Raw genomic sequence first — 12,754 nt, 5'->3', positions numbered from 1 at the left:
CTCGTGCGGCAACTCCGGCTGCCCCTACGGCGACTGCTCCGACGCGAGCGGCTGCCGCAACCGGCAACAAAAAATGCGACCAAGTGCTCAATGAAATGCCAACAAGGTAAAAATAAAACCTCGCGTCATGTTGGTATTCGATAGTGATTGTTCATGATCGGTAGTGATTGTTTATAGTGCTTGCTTTGACATTGTACAACGTACTATCATGTTCACGAATCCAAACACAATGGATGAAACCGCAAGAAAGTATTGGGAGCTCACTCATGGAGAAATATTGGCCTCTCTTCAGAATGTTGGTGGTGGTCGAGGGGGTGGTGGTGATGGTGGCCGAGGGGGTAGTGATGGTGGTGATGGTGATGGTGGCTGAGAGGATGGTGATGGTGGCCGAGAGAGTGGTGGTGGTGAGGATGGTGGCCGAGAGGATTTCGAGGTTGATTTCTTTGCCAAGGACGTCGTTTGAGTGGTGGTGGCCGAGAGGGTGGTTGTGCATGCCAAAGATTGGCTCGATCCACAACATATACATGCTATGTTTGTGGTGATTTTGAATCAAGCATTGTGTTTGAAGTGATGTCTTTTGGGTGAACTTCGCATGTTTAAATTTAAAAAACACGGCGATGAAACTTTATGTTATGACGATTATTCCTATCCATGCTTTAATTTGAATGATTTTAAGATATGTATTGTGTAGAGATTGTGTTTATATGACTAGTATACAAAACGGCCACAAATTTGATTTTACTTCACTAACTATAGGGGATCGCTAGGTGCTGCCACCGTTAGCGGAGTAAAAATTTACTCCTCTAACTTTTAGGGGATCGGTTAGAAATGCCCTAATAGGGCAAACTCCAACACGGATCATCCAAGTAGACATGGTATCTTGGTCATCTAACTTAGGAGGTAACTTATTTTGAATGACCACATTCCTTAGTAAGAGTAAGAGCATCTACAACGTGATGCCCATCAAACGCCCGCGGACGCACCCAGGCGTGTCCGCAGGCAGTGACTGGACAACCCTTAAATTTTCGTCTCTGCATTCGAATACCCCATACTTCAAGTCCTTAAAACCATACAAACCATGAAAGTAAACATCTACGTAGTACATAGATCAATTAAACCTAGGCTAGACTATTCGTTGTCGTCGGAGATGTCCACTATCACTGTTCCGGGCTTTCGGTATATGGGCAGCAGACGTAACTCCGGCTCCGCAGCGGCCTCCGCCTCCATCGCCGCTTCCACCTCATCAAAACTGTTGTTGTCGGATGAAGCGTCAGTGGGACTCCACGTGCGCCTTATCATGGATGGACTCGAGGACGGCAGGCTGCTCCGCCATCTTCGTCGCTTGGGCAATTGCTACTTGTGAGCTGCGTTGGGATTTCCACAGAGAGGAGAGGATGAAGCAGTACAATAGAGATAAGTATTTCCCTAAGTTAAGAACCAAGGTTATCAATCCAGTAGGAGAACCACAGAGACCCTCGTTAGCAACACCTGCACACACAAAAGCAAATACTTGCACCCAACGCAGACAAGGGGGTTGTCAATCCCCTCGGTGGTTATTTACAACGATCAAATCTCGTAGTGGTAGGTAAATAGATAAATTTCAAAACAAAATAAAAGAAATAAAAGTGCAACAAGGTATTTATGTGTTTTTATATATGATAAAAGTAGACCCGGGGGTCATAGCTTTCACTAGAGGCTTCTCTCTCGAGCACATAACATACGGTGGGTGAACAAATTACTGTTGGGCAATTGATAGAAAAGCGCATGGTTATGACGATCTTCAAAGCTATGATCATGTATATAGGCATCACATCTGAGACAAGTAGACCGACTCCTGCCTGCATCTACTACTATTACTCCACCCATCGACCGCTATCCAGCAAGCATCTAGGGTGTTAAGTTAATAAAAACAGAGTAACGCCTTAAGCAAGATGACATGATGTAGAAAAAGTAAACCCAAGAAAAATGAATAAACCCTGTCCTTTTATCCTTAATGGAAACAATACAATGTGTCATTTCCCTTTTTGTCACTGGGATGGAGCACCGTGAGATTGAACCTATCACAAAGCACCTCTCCCATCACAAGATAAATCAATCTAGTTGACCAAACCAAATCGATAGATCGGAGAGAAATACAATGCTATAATAATCATGCATAAAAGAATTCAGAAAAGACTCAATTAATATTCATGATTAATCTGATCATAAACCCACAATTAATCGAATCCCAACAAACACACCGCAAATAAGATTACATCAGATAGAACTCCAAGAACATTGAGGAGAACATTGTATTGAAGATTAAAGAGAGAGAAGAAGCCATCTAGCTAGTAGCTATGCACCTGTAGGTCTGTGGTGAACTACTCACACGAAAGGCAACAAGGATGATGCAGAAGCCCTCTGTGATTGATTCCCCTCCGGCAGAGTACCGAAAAAGGCCTCGAGATGGGATCACGGAAGAACAGAAACTTACGACAGCGAAAAAAGTGTTTGGGGGTGGCCCTCTGTTGGTTTCCCAATTTTAGAGAATTCATATATGTGTAATTAGGACAGACGGAGCCACGAGGGGCCCACAATGCATCAGGGCGCGTCTACCCCGCCTCGGCGCGTCCTGTTGCCTTGATGTCTCCTCGCTTCTCGTCTGGTCTCCTTCGGACCTTCTAGGGTCTCTTTTGTCCAGAAAAAAATCGCCAAAAAGTTCCGTACCGTTTGGACTCCATTTGGTACTAATTTCCTATAAAACCGGAAACAAGCAAAACTAATAATAGCAACTGCACTTGGCATTGGGTTAATAGGTTAGTCCCAAAAAGTGATATAAAATAGGATAAAAAGTTATATAAAACATCCAAGATTGATAGTATAATAGCATAAAACAATAAAAAACTATAGATACGTTCGAGACGTATCAGCGATCTCGAACTCCACCATGGTGAAGCCTGCAACTCGCGTCGTCTCCTCATCTTCCTCCTGGGAAACATAGTAGAAAACAAAAAAATTCGCCCTACAACACCCCAGGAACAATATGAAGATGCATATCGGGTTTGGATCAACGATCGTTACCGACTCCGGAGTGCAGCGGAAGTAGACGAGTCGGTGTAGATCGTACTTGGAGTCCCTCGAACGTTGATGAAGATCCCACGAACCGCCCTTGAGCGATCCCTCGAATGGAAGACCAAAAGCATGGCCTCTCTACTTGCTTGCAAGTGTACGATCTTCACGATCTGGCAACGCTTCACCGTGGAGAGCTAATCGTCGCCAGAGAATCAGAGGGAGGAGATTAGAACCACATGGGACTCATAAATATAAGGATTATAGGTGGCTAGGGCTAGCTCTAATTAGTCTACTAGGACCAACTAGAACTAGAACTAGATCAACTAGAGGAGGGTCCAAAACTTGTGTATTCAATTGTGGTCAATACCTCAAGTATATACATGTTAGAGGGGGGAGAGGAGGGCCGCCACCAAAGAGGGAAAGCCTCTTTGGGGCGCCATCCAAAGGGGAAGGAGTTAGACTCCTTCCCTAGTAGGATTCCCCCCCACCACCACCACAAGGAAAGGGGGAGTGCCTCTTCCACTTGGGCCTTCATGGCCCAAGTTGGCTTCCACCTCTTGGCCTTATTAGGCCCATTGATATTAAATATATTTGTGCTAAACATTTTTAGAGAATTATATATATATATATATATATATTAAAATCCCCAAAAACATTTTCCATATATATATAAATCGGTAATACCCGATATTATCCGATATTCACCCAAACCCTTCCAGTGCCCCCGAAATGCTTCCGGAACCTCTTGGAACTATTCCGAATATTAATGAAACAATTTCAAAAAAATATTCTCATCACTCCTATCACACTAACAGTCAGGAGATCGTGATTACCTTAAGCTTGTGACCCCGTAGGTTCAGTAAATCATAGACATGAACGAAAACACCTTCGTACAATGACCGATAGCGGTACCATGCTCACTATATTGTTGCTTCCGTTACCGGTTTTGTTCTTCTTTCTCGTTAATGTGTTCCGGCATCCCCGTGACGTAGTCACCTATTGAGGGAGTCCTAGATTAGGGGGTCCTCGGGTGTCCGGGCTGTGTGATATGGGTCGGGCTAATGTGCCATGAAGATACAAGGCAGAAGACCTTCCCCCGTGTCTGGACAGGACTCTCCTATGCGTGGACGGCAAGATTGGTGTCCGGATATGTAGTTTCCTTCCTTCACAAACCGACTCTGTGTAACCCTAGACCCCTCCAGTGTGTATATAAAACGAAGGTTTAGACCGTAGAGGCTATCAGAATTCATATAGGCTAGACAGCTAGGGTTTAGCCATTACGATCTCGAGGTAGATCAACTCTTGTAACCCCTATACTCATCAAAGTCAGTCAAGCAGGAAGTAGGGTTTTAAAACCTCCATTAAGAGGACCCGAACCTAGGTAAACATCATGTCCCCTTTGTCTCCTGTTACCTTCGATCCTCAGACGCACGGTTCGGGACCCCCTACCCGAGATCGGCCGGTTTTGACACCGACATTGGTGCTTTCATTGAGAGTTCCACTGTGTCGTCGACAGAAGGTTCGATGGCTCGTTCGATCATCAACAACGATGTTGTTTCCAGGGAAACTTTCATCCCTGGTCAACTTTTTGTGTTTGGCGGCTTTGCTCTGCGTGCCAATTCAACTGGTCACCTTGAACAAATCGATAGCTACGCCCCTGGTCATCAGATCAGGTTCGGAAGCCTGAACTATGTCGCTGATATCCGAGGAGATTTGATCTTCGAAGGGTTCACGGCCTCGACCGTTGTTCCTCGTCTACAAGAAGGAAACTCGTCGGATCCACTATCAGGCTCCGTTCAAGGAACAACTATCTTTCCTGCCCTGGCCCTAGATCCAGAGTGGACCACCTTGTCCGAAGATGGCAGCATGAACCCCACCGGACCCTCTCCTATTACCGAGCTCCTTGCTGGAGACCCAGAGGCGGCCGCATTATCGGCAAATCTGAAATCAAACAGGGTTCCCCCCTTCGTCGGAAAGCCGAACTCACCTCTGGATGTTAGCTCCGAACTCTTGAGGTCTGCATCCACGGAGCACAGTCCAGCGGCGGTTCCCGGATCCAGCTCCGCAGGTCCTCAGTCACCCGTCCAGCTATCGCTCCTAAACGAGGCTCTGGACTTAATGCGATCTCTCGCCATCACGGAAGCCTCACTTCCAAACTACTCCCAGCCCGAGCTAGGGGCTGAGTGCGGGGAATTGTGCATCCCACCCACCACCCACCTGGTAGCCACTGTCGAGGACTTAACCGACATGCTCGACTATGCCTCCGAAGACATCGACGGTATGGACGACGATGCTGGAGCCGAACCAGGCCAAAACCCGCCTATCACCGGGCGTTGGACTGCCACTTCTACATACGACGTGTACATGGTGGATACGCCCAAAGAGGACGACAATGGTAATCAGGATCCGATCGAGGACAAGCCCGTCGAGGTACCCCCAAAGCATCGATGTCAGCGGCGCCGTTCACGATCGCGGCGAGAAAAAGAAAGTAATACCGGCACCGGAGACAATGACACTCCGGAGAATGCCAAAGACTCTGACCACCCCATCGAGCCTGCCATAGAACATGATGATTGGGAAGATGGACAAGTCAATCCAAACGAACTTGCCGAGAATGAGGATTCGGAGGATAGTAACTATCTACCGGCCTCCAAGGAGGAGGTCAGCCTCGGTAATGAAGATTTCATCGTGCCAGAGGAACCCCTCGAGCAAGAACGCTTCAAGCGACAGCTCATTGCCACTGCGAGGAGCCTAAAAAAGAAACAGCAGCAGCTTCAAGCCGAACAGTATACGCTCAACGACAGATGGACTAAAGTCCTGGCTGCCGAAGAATACGGCTTCGAGCGACCAACAAAGAGCTACCCGAAGTGCAGGCTACTTCCACAATTTGACGACGAGGCCCTTGAGCCAATGCCGTCAAGATATAATCCTGCTGATGAACCAGACCGACCACCACGTGGACGGGACAGAGCGGCTACTTACGCCGAACACCAGCCCGCGCCACCCCGCCGTCGAGGCAAAGAGGTAGCGGCTCCTTGTTACACCTATGACTTACGTCAGGACCTGGACAATAGAGCTGGTCAGACCAGATAAATCTACGGCTCAAGGGGACGTGCTCCAACAAGAGACGACGGCCATTAAGCTTGGCGTGACAAGTATAACCAAACTCGGGCCGGAAACCAAACACGAATGTCATCCGAGCTCCATTGTGACGTTACCCCTTGTGCTTCACCGATGAGGTAATGCAGCATCAGTTTCTAGAAGGGTTTAAACCTGTAAACATTGAAGCATACGATGGAACGATAGATCCCACCGTATGGATTGAAGACTTTCTTCTCCATATTCACATGGCTCGTGGTGATGCTCTCCACGCCATCAAATACCTCCCGCTAAAACTAAAGGGACCAGCACGGCACTGGTTAAATAGCCTCCCAGAGAACTCCATTGGTAGTTGGGAAGATTTGGAGGATGCCTTTCGAGACAACTTCCAAGGCACCTATGTCCGGCCACCCGACGTTGATGATCTTAGTCACATAGTCCAGCAACCCGGAGAGTCATCCCGCAAACTCTGGACTCGGTTCTTAATTAAAAAGAACCAAATCATCCCGAACGACAAAGCCCTAGCGGCCTTTAAACACAGCTTCCGTGATGAATGGCTTGCCTGTCACCTCGGCCAGGAAAAACCAAAGTCTATGGCAGCTCTTACCGCACTCATGACCCACTTTTGCGCGGGAGAAGATAGCTGGTTAGCTCGTAGAAGCAACAGTACCAGCGACCCTGGCACCTCTGAAGCCAGGGATGGCAATTGCAGGCCATGACGCAACAAACATAAGCGTTGGAACAACAATGAAGAAACGGAAGACACAACGGTCAATGCCGGATTCAGTGGCTCTAAACCCGGCCAACAGAAGAAGCCATTCAAAGGAAATAAAGACGGTCCATCTAATTTGGACAAAATACTCGACCGGCCTTGCCAGATTCATGGCACCCCTAACAAGCCTGCCAATCATTCCAACAGAAACTGTTGTTCTTCAAACAGGCCGGTAAGTTAAATACCAAACATAAGGGGAAAGGGCCGCCAAGCAAGGACGATGATGAGCCCCGCCCACCTAACACAGGGGGATAGAAGAAATTTCCCCCTGAGGTGAAAACAGTGAATATGATATATGTCACACATATCCCCAAGAGGGAGCGCAAGGGCACACTAAGGGACGTCTACGCCATAGAGCTTGTCGCCCCTAAATTCAACCCGTGGTCAGCTTGTCCGATCACCTTCGATCGCAGGGACCACCCGACCAGTATCCATCATGGAGGTTCGACAGCCCTGGTCCTCGATCCAATCATCGACGGATACCATCTCACTCGAGTCCTTATGGACGGCGGCAACAGTTTTAACCTGATCTATCAAGACATTGTCTGTAAAATGGGTATTGACCCGTCAAGAATCAAACCTAGTAACACCACCTTTAAAGGAGTGATACCCGGCGTAGAGGCCCGCTGCACGGGTTCATTAACATTGGAAGTAGTCTTCGGTTCACCGGACAACTTCCGAAGTGAAGACTTGATCTTCGACATTGTCCCGTTTCGCAGTGGTTATCACGCACTACTCGGACGAACCGCCTTCACCCGCTTCAATGCAGTCCCGCATTATGCTTACTTAAAGCTCAAAATGCCTGGACCGCGCGGAGTTATCACAGTCAATGGAAACATGGAGCGCTCCCTCCATACTGAGGAACACAACGCGACCCTTGCAGTCGAGGCACATAGCGGACTCATCAAGCCGAATAAATCATCGGCCATCAAGACCCCAGACACTGTTAAGCGAGTCCGGCCTACTCCGCAGAATGACAGCTCGATGGATCCAGAGCTAGACTAGCAGTTTCGCCTCCGTCGACCGCCCCACACAACCGCAGCATATGCATCGAGTGTGCATAATTACGCACTTAAAATACCCTGGGCAACGACAGAGGCACACTGTGGACAAGGTCTATAGTGCGGCTTGACCCTATTTGGACCTTAACTTTTCTTCTTTGATCTTTTCTCCCTCCTACTACAGGTTCATTAAAACCTAGCTACACTACGGTCGTGCAAGGGCTCTTTCCGGGCCCCTTTCATATAAACGACCGTTGACTAGTCCTCTCAAAGGATTTTCTACCAAGGAGAAACAACGCAGACGTGCGGCAGGGCATCAATGGGATCTTCAAGACTACCTTTTCTTCCAGGCCCTGTATACAACTTCCCTTTGTGTACAAATTCTCGGCATGTAAAATAGCCTTGGTGTTTATGGCATTATCTGTAATAACACGTCTTAACGTATTAATCAGAGTATAAAGGAAACAGTTTATCACCCCTGTTCGGTATTGGTTTATTTTACCATTTGTATTCCCGCATTGCTTCAGATTGCCAGATATACTTTGACCCGGCCTGCATGTCGGGGGCTCTAGCCGGCCACGTATATTTTCAAAAAGTCTGAACACTTCTAGGGTATACTTCGGCGTCCCGAATATTGCATTATATGCATCAGCTCCGAATCATGTCATTGGTCAATAGTTGGGTTGCCCGGCTCCTATGATTACCACCTTACGTTCCGCTTGTTCGGCTAAGGTAGTAAAGGGAGAACTACTGCGATTGTGTTTCTGGTTCGTCTGGTCAAACACCTCAATAGAGAAAGCTGAAAACTGACTGTCATGATATGGCGAGAGCTGGTCGGCGATTCGACGACTTGTTATAAATCTTTTGCGATTTACTCCATATTATACGAAGGACTGGCCTTCGCCCAGTCATGTACCTAAGGCATCCTAGTTCGGATGGTAGCATACGCACCAGGGGCTAGTACTTAGCCCCACCGTCAAACTCCTATGGCTAAGTGAAAGTAGTAAAGCCGCATAGTCTGATTGTCTGGTTCGCTTCGCAGACACCTCCTTTACTGACCAAGACGTTGGGTCAAGTGTGATCGCGTGCTATACCGAACACCCCTGTAGCATCTACGTGGGGGCTGAAGCCGACGACTGGCAAACTTTCAGAATTGACACGGCCGCACAGGAGGAAAATAATTTCAGATAGAGGCAAAAATATATTGCAAGCTTTGCTTCATAAAACAAAGTCTGGACAACCCTGATACTTTCACTCAAACAATACATCCTTTGAGCATTGACCCTCTACTATTCGGGCACCCTCCAGGACATCTTCAAAGTACCGCTCCGGCTTGCGGTGGTCCTTGCCTTCGGGCGGGCCTTCGGTTGCCATGATGGTGGCCTTCATCTTCGCCCAGTGCATCTTGACACGGGCAAATGCCATCCGCGCACCCTCTATGCACGCCGAGCGCTTCACAGCTTCAACTCGGGGCAGCACATCGATGAGTCGCCTCACCAAGCCGAAGTAGCTGCTCAGAATGGTTTCGACTGGCCAGAGCCGGACTATGATGTCCTTCATGGCCAAGCCGGACATCCTATGCAGCCCCGCTAGTTGCACCATCTGGTTGTTCAATAGCGCCGGACGCTCCGGCGCCAGGAACTTTGACCAGAATAGCTTCTCCGTCGTGTTCCCCTCCTGGGCTTGGAAGAACTGCGCGGCGTCGGCAGCACGCCTCAGAAGATCCGCAAAGGCGTCTGGAGAACTCCACAGTCGAGTGAGCAAGGCATATCTCTGACCCCCAAATATAGTCTGCAAAAGAAAGGGCTTACCGGCCGCTATCTGTTTGGCCTGCCGGATCTTCACGAGCACTCCGGGACTCGGTCCTGGCCTCCTTGGCCTCATGGAGGGCCTTGGCGAGTTCGGCCGATTGGGCCGTAGTCTTCTCCTCCAAGGCCTCGCACTTGCCGATGGCGTCCTTCAGCTCTTGCTCCACTTCGGCCACCCTCTCTTCATGCAGGCGGCGGGTGACCTGTTCGGTCTTTAATTCCACAGCCGCTTTGTCAGCGGCCGCTTTTCTCGCCTTCGCCTCCTCCTTGGCTTGGGCAAGTGTGACGCCCGGATATTTAAGCTACAGTAATTCTCTGCTAATGATGCCACGTCACTTCGATTACTGTTGCTAATCTCGCGTTAGTTTGAAACCGATTCTAATTCAAATCCAAAATCAAGCAAACAATAAAGGTTTTCAAATATTAAAACTAAAATGTTCGGAGTGAACCAAATATTGCATAGGTAATTATGGTGGAGAAACCACACCTTTATAAAATATTTAAGTACTATGAGATGATTAAAACAGCAGCAAAAACAAATATTTAAATACCTTTTGTAATTAATAAAATGTCAAACTAATTTATTAGAGGACTAGACTTTTTGACTTTGGACTAAGTTGAAATACTAATTTAGATACTAAGTATATATTTTACAAAAACTAAAATAATAGGAAACAAAACTATAACAGAAAAGGTAATGTAAATAAAAAGAAAAAAGGCAAAACAGAAATAAAACAAAAGAAAAAAGGAAAGAAAAGGCCCACTGGGCAACTGGGCCAGACAGCCTAGCTGGCCGACCCACCTGGACCAGGCGGCCAGCCCACCAACCGGCCAGCCCACCCCCACTCCCCCATAACCACACTACCCGAAACCCTAACCCACCGACACCACTCCCCCCCCACTCGCCCTCTCCCTTCCCCCGATCTAGATCGAGATCGGGGACACGATCCCGTCGCCGACCGCGCCGCCCGTCGCCCGCATCTAGACGCCGTTGCCCATCGCCCCCGATGCCGCCTGGAGGACCACATCGCCGGAGCCCGCGCCGCCACGACTCCGTCGTCGCACGCCGTCCACATCCTCCTCCTCGCCGGACCTCCTCCCCGGAGTACCGCCGCCTCAACCTCACCCGTCCTCGTCCTCCTCCCCGAGCCCGCGTACGCACATCTGCAGGGCCCGGTGAGCCGCCGTCCTTTCCCCTTTTTCCTCTTTGCCCGACGCCGTTCTCCGCGCGCGACACGCCTGCGCGCCCGACTCCGCGCCCACCCGACCCTGGGCGCCTCCCTCGTGCGCTACCCCGTCTGCCACGGCCTCGCAAGATGGGCCGCCTCCCTCCTGCCCTTTCCTCGCCGGCACCCGCGCGAGCCCCTCTGCTCGCGCCTAGCCGCCACACTTGGCGCCTTGCTGCGCCAAAGACCGCACCCGCAGCCACGCACGTCATGTCGTCGTCGCGCGCCGCCTGCCCCCTACTCGCCGCATCGCTGCTCGTCTGCTCCAGCGCGCCCGCAGCCCTTGCCACCCCCGCCTCCTCTGCCACCGGCCCCGCGCTGCTCCACCACCGCAGTGCCCCGCTGCTCCTCCGCCGCTCGCCGCCCGCTACCGGCGCTCGCTCCCGCATCGGCGCCCGTTCGGGCTGGGTGCTTGCACGCCCGTGACCCGCACGCCCGCTAGGCCCCCAGGGGCCTATGACAAAGGGGCCCCACCCCCAGAACGTTAAAAAAAGATGTAAAAAGGAATTAAAAAAATACAAATATTAATTAATTAACTTAATCAATTAATTAATTGTGTTTAATTAACCTAATCAATTAACTAAACTAATTAAACTTGATTAGTTAGTCTTAGTCTATGACAGGTGGGTCCCACTGGACCCACCAATCAGGTTTGACTCTGGTCAGCGGACTGTTGACCGCTGACGTCACCTCTACGTCATGCTGACATCACCAGGCACTGTTCTGGATAATGCTGATTTAAAATAAATAAATGAATTACAGAAATGTTTAAAACTTTGAAAAATCATATAAAATAAACCGTAACTCGGATTAAAATACTTTGTACATGAAAGTTGCTCAGAACGACGAGACGAATCTGAATACGCAGCCCGTTAGTCCACCGCACATACCTAGCATAGCGAACATGGAACTTTCCCCCTCCGGTCCGTCTGTCCGAAAACGCGGAACACCGGGAATACTTTCCCGGATGTTTTCCCCCTTCGCCGGTATCACCTATCCCTGCGTTAGATCACCCCTGGCACCGCGTATTGCCTTGTTATATTTTTGTGATGCCTTGTTTGCTCCGTATTTACTGTTTCTTCCCCCTCTTCTTCTCCGATAGACCCCGAGTCTGGTGTTGATGCGATTGAGTAGGACTACGTCACCGACGACCCCCAGTTCGACTACGGTGTTGATGACCCTTACTTCTTGCCAGAGCAACCAGGCAAGCCCCCCCTTTGATCACCAGATATCGCCTATTCTCTCTCTACTGCTTGCATTAGAGTAGTGTAGCATGCTACTACTTTCGATTAATCCTATTATGCCGCATAGCCTGTCATTGTTGCTACAATTGTTGATACCTTTACCTGCTATCCTAATGCTTAGTATAGGATGCTAGTGTTCCATCAGTGGCCCTACACTCTTGTCCGTCTGCCATGCCATACTACTGGGTCGTGATCACTTCGGGAGGTGATCACGGGCATATGCTATATACTATATAATGTTACATTACTTATGATACTGTTCGGAGATGGGGGCTGAAGGGGCAGGTGGCTCCATCCCGGTAGAGGTCGGCCTGGGTTCCTGACGGCCCCCGACTGTTATTTTGTGGCGGAGCGACAGCGCAGGTTGAGACCACCTAGGAGAGAGGTGGGCCTGGCCCTGGTCGGCGTCCGCGGTTACTTCATAATAACACGCTTAACGAGATCTTGGTATTTGATCTGAGTCTGGCCATTTGGTCTATACGCACTAACCAACTACGTGGGAAAGATATGGGCACTCGACGTCGTGGTATCAGTCGAAGCCTTCGTGACGTCA

This window comes from Aegilops tauschii, chromosome 2 (assembly GCF_002575655.3).
Source record: "Aegilops tauschii subsp. strangulata cultivar AL8/78 chromosome 2, Aet v6.0, whole genome shotgun sequence".
NCBI classification, from domain to species: Eukaryota; Viridiplantae; Streptophyta; class Magnoliopsida; order Poales; family Poaceae; genus Aegilops; species Aegilops tauschii.
The sequence above is the reverse complement of the archived record's forward strand: the minus strand, read 5'-3'. Positions refer to the sequence as shown.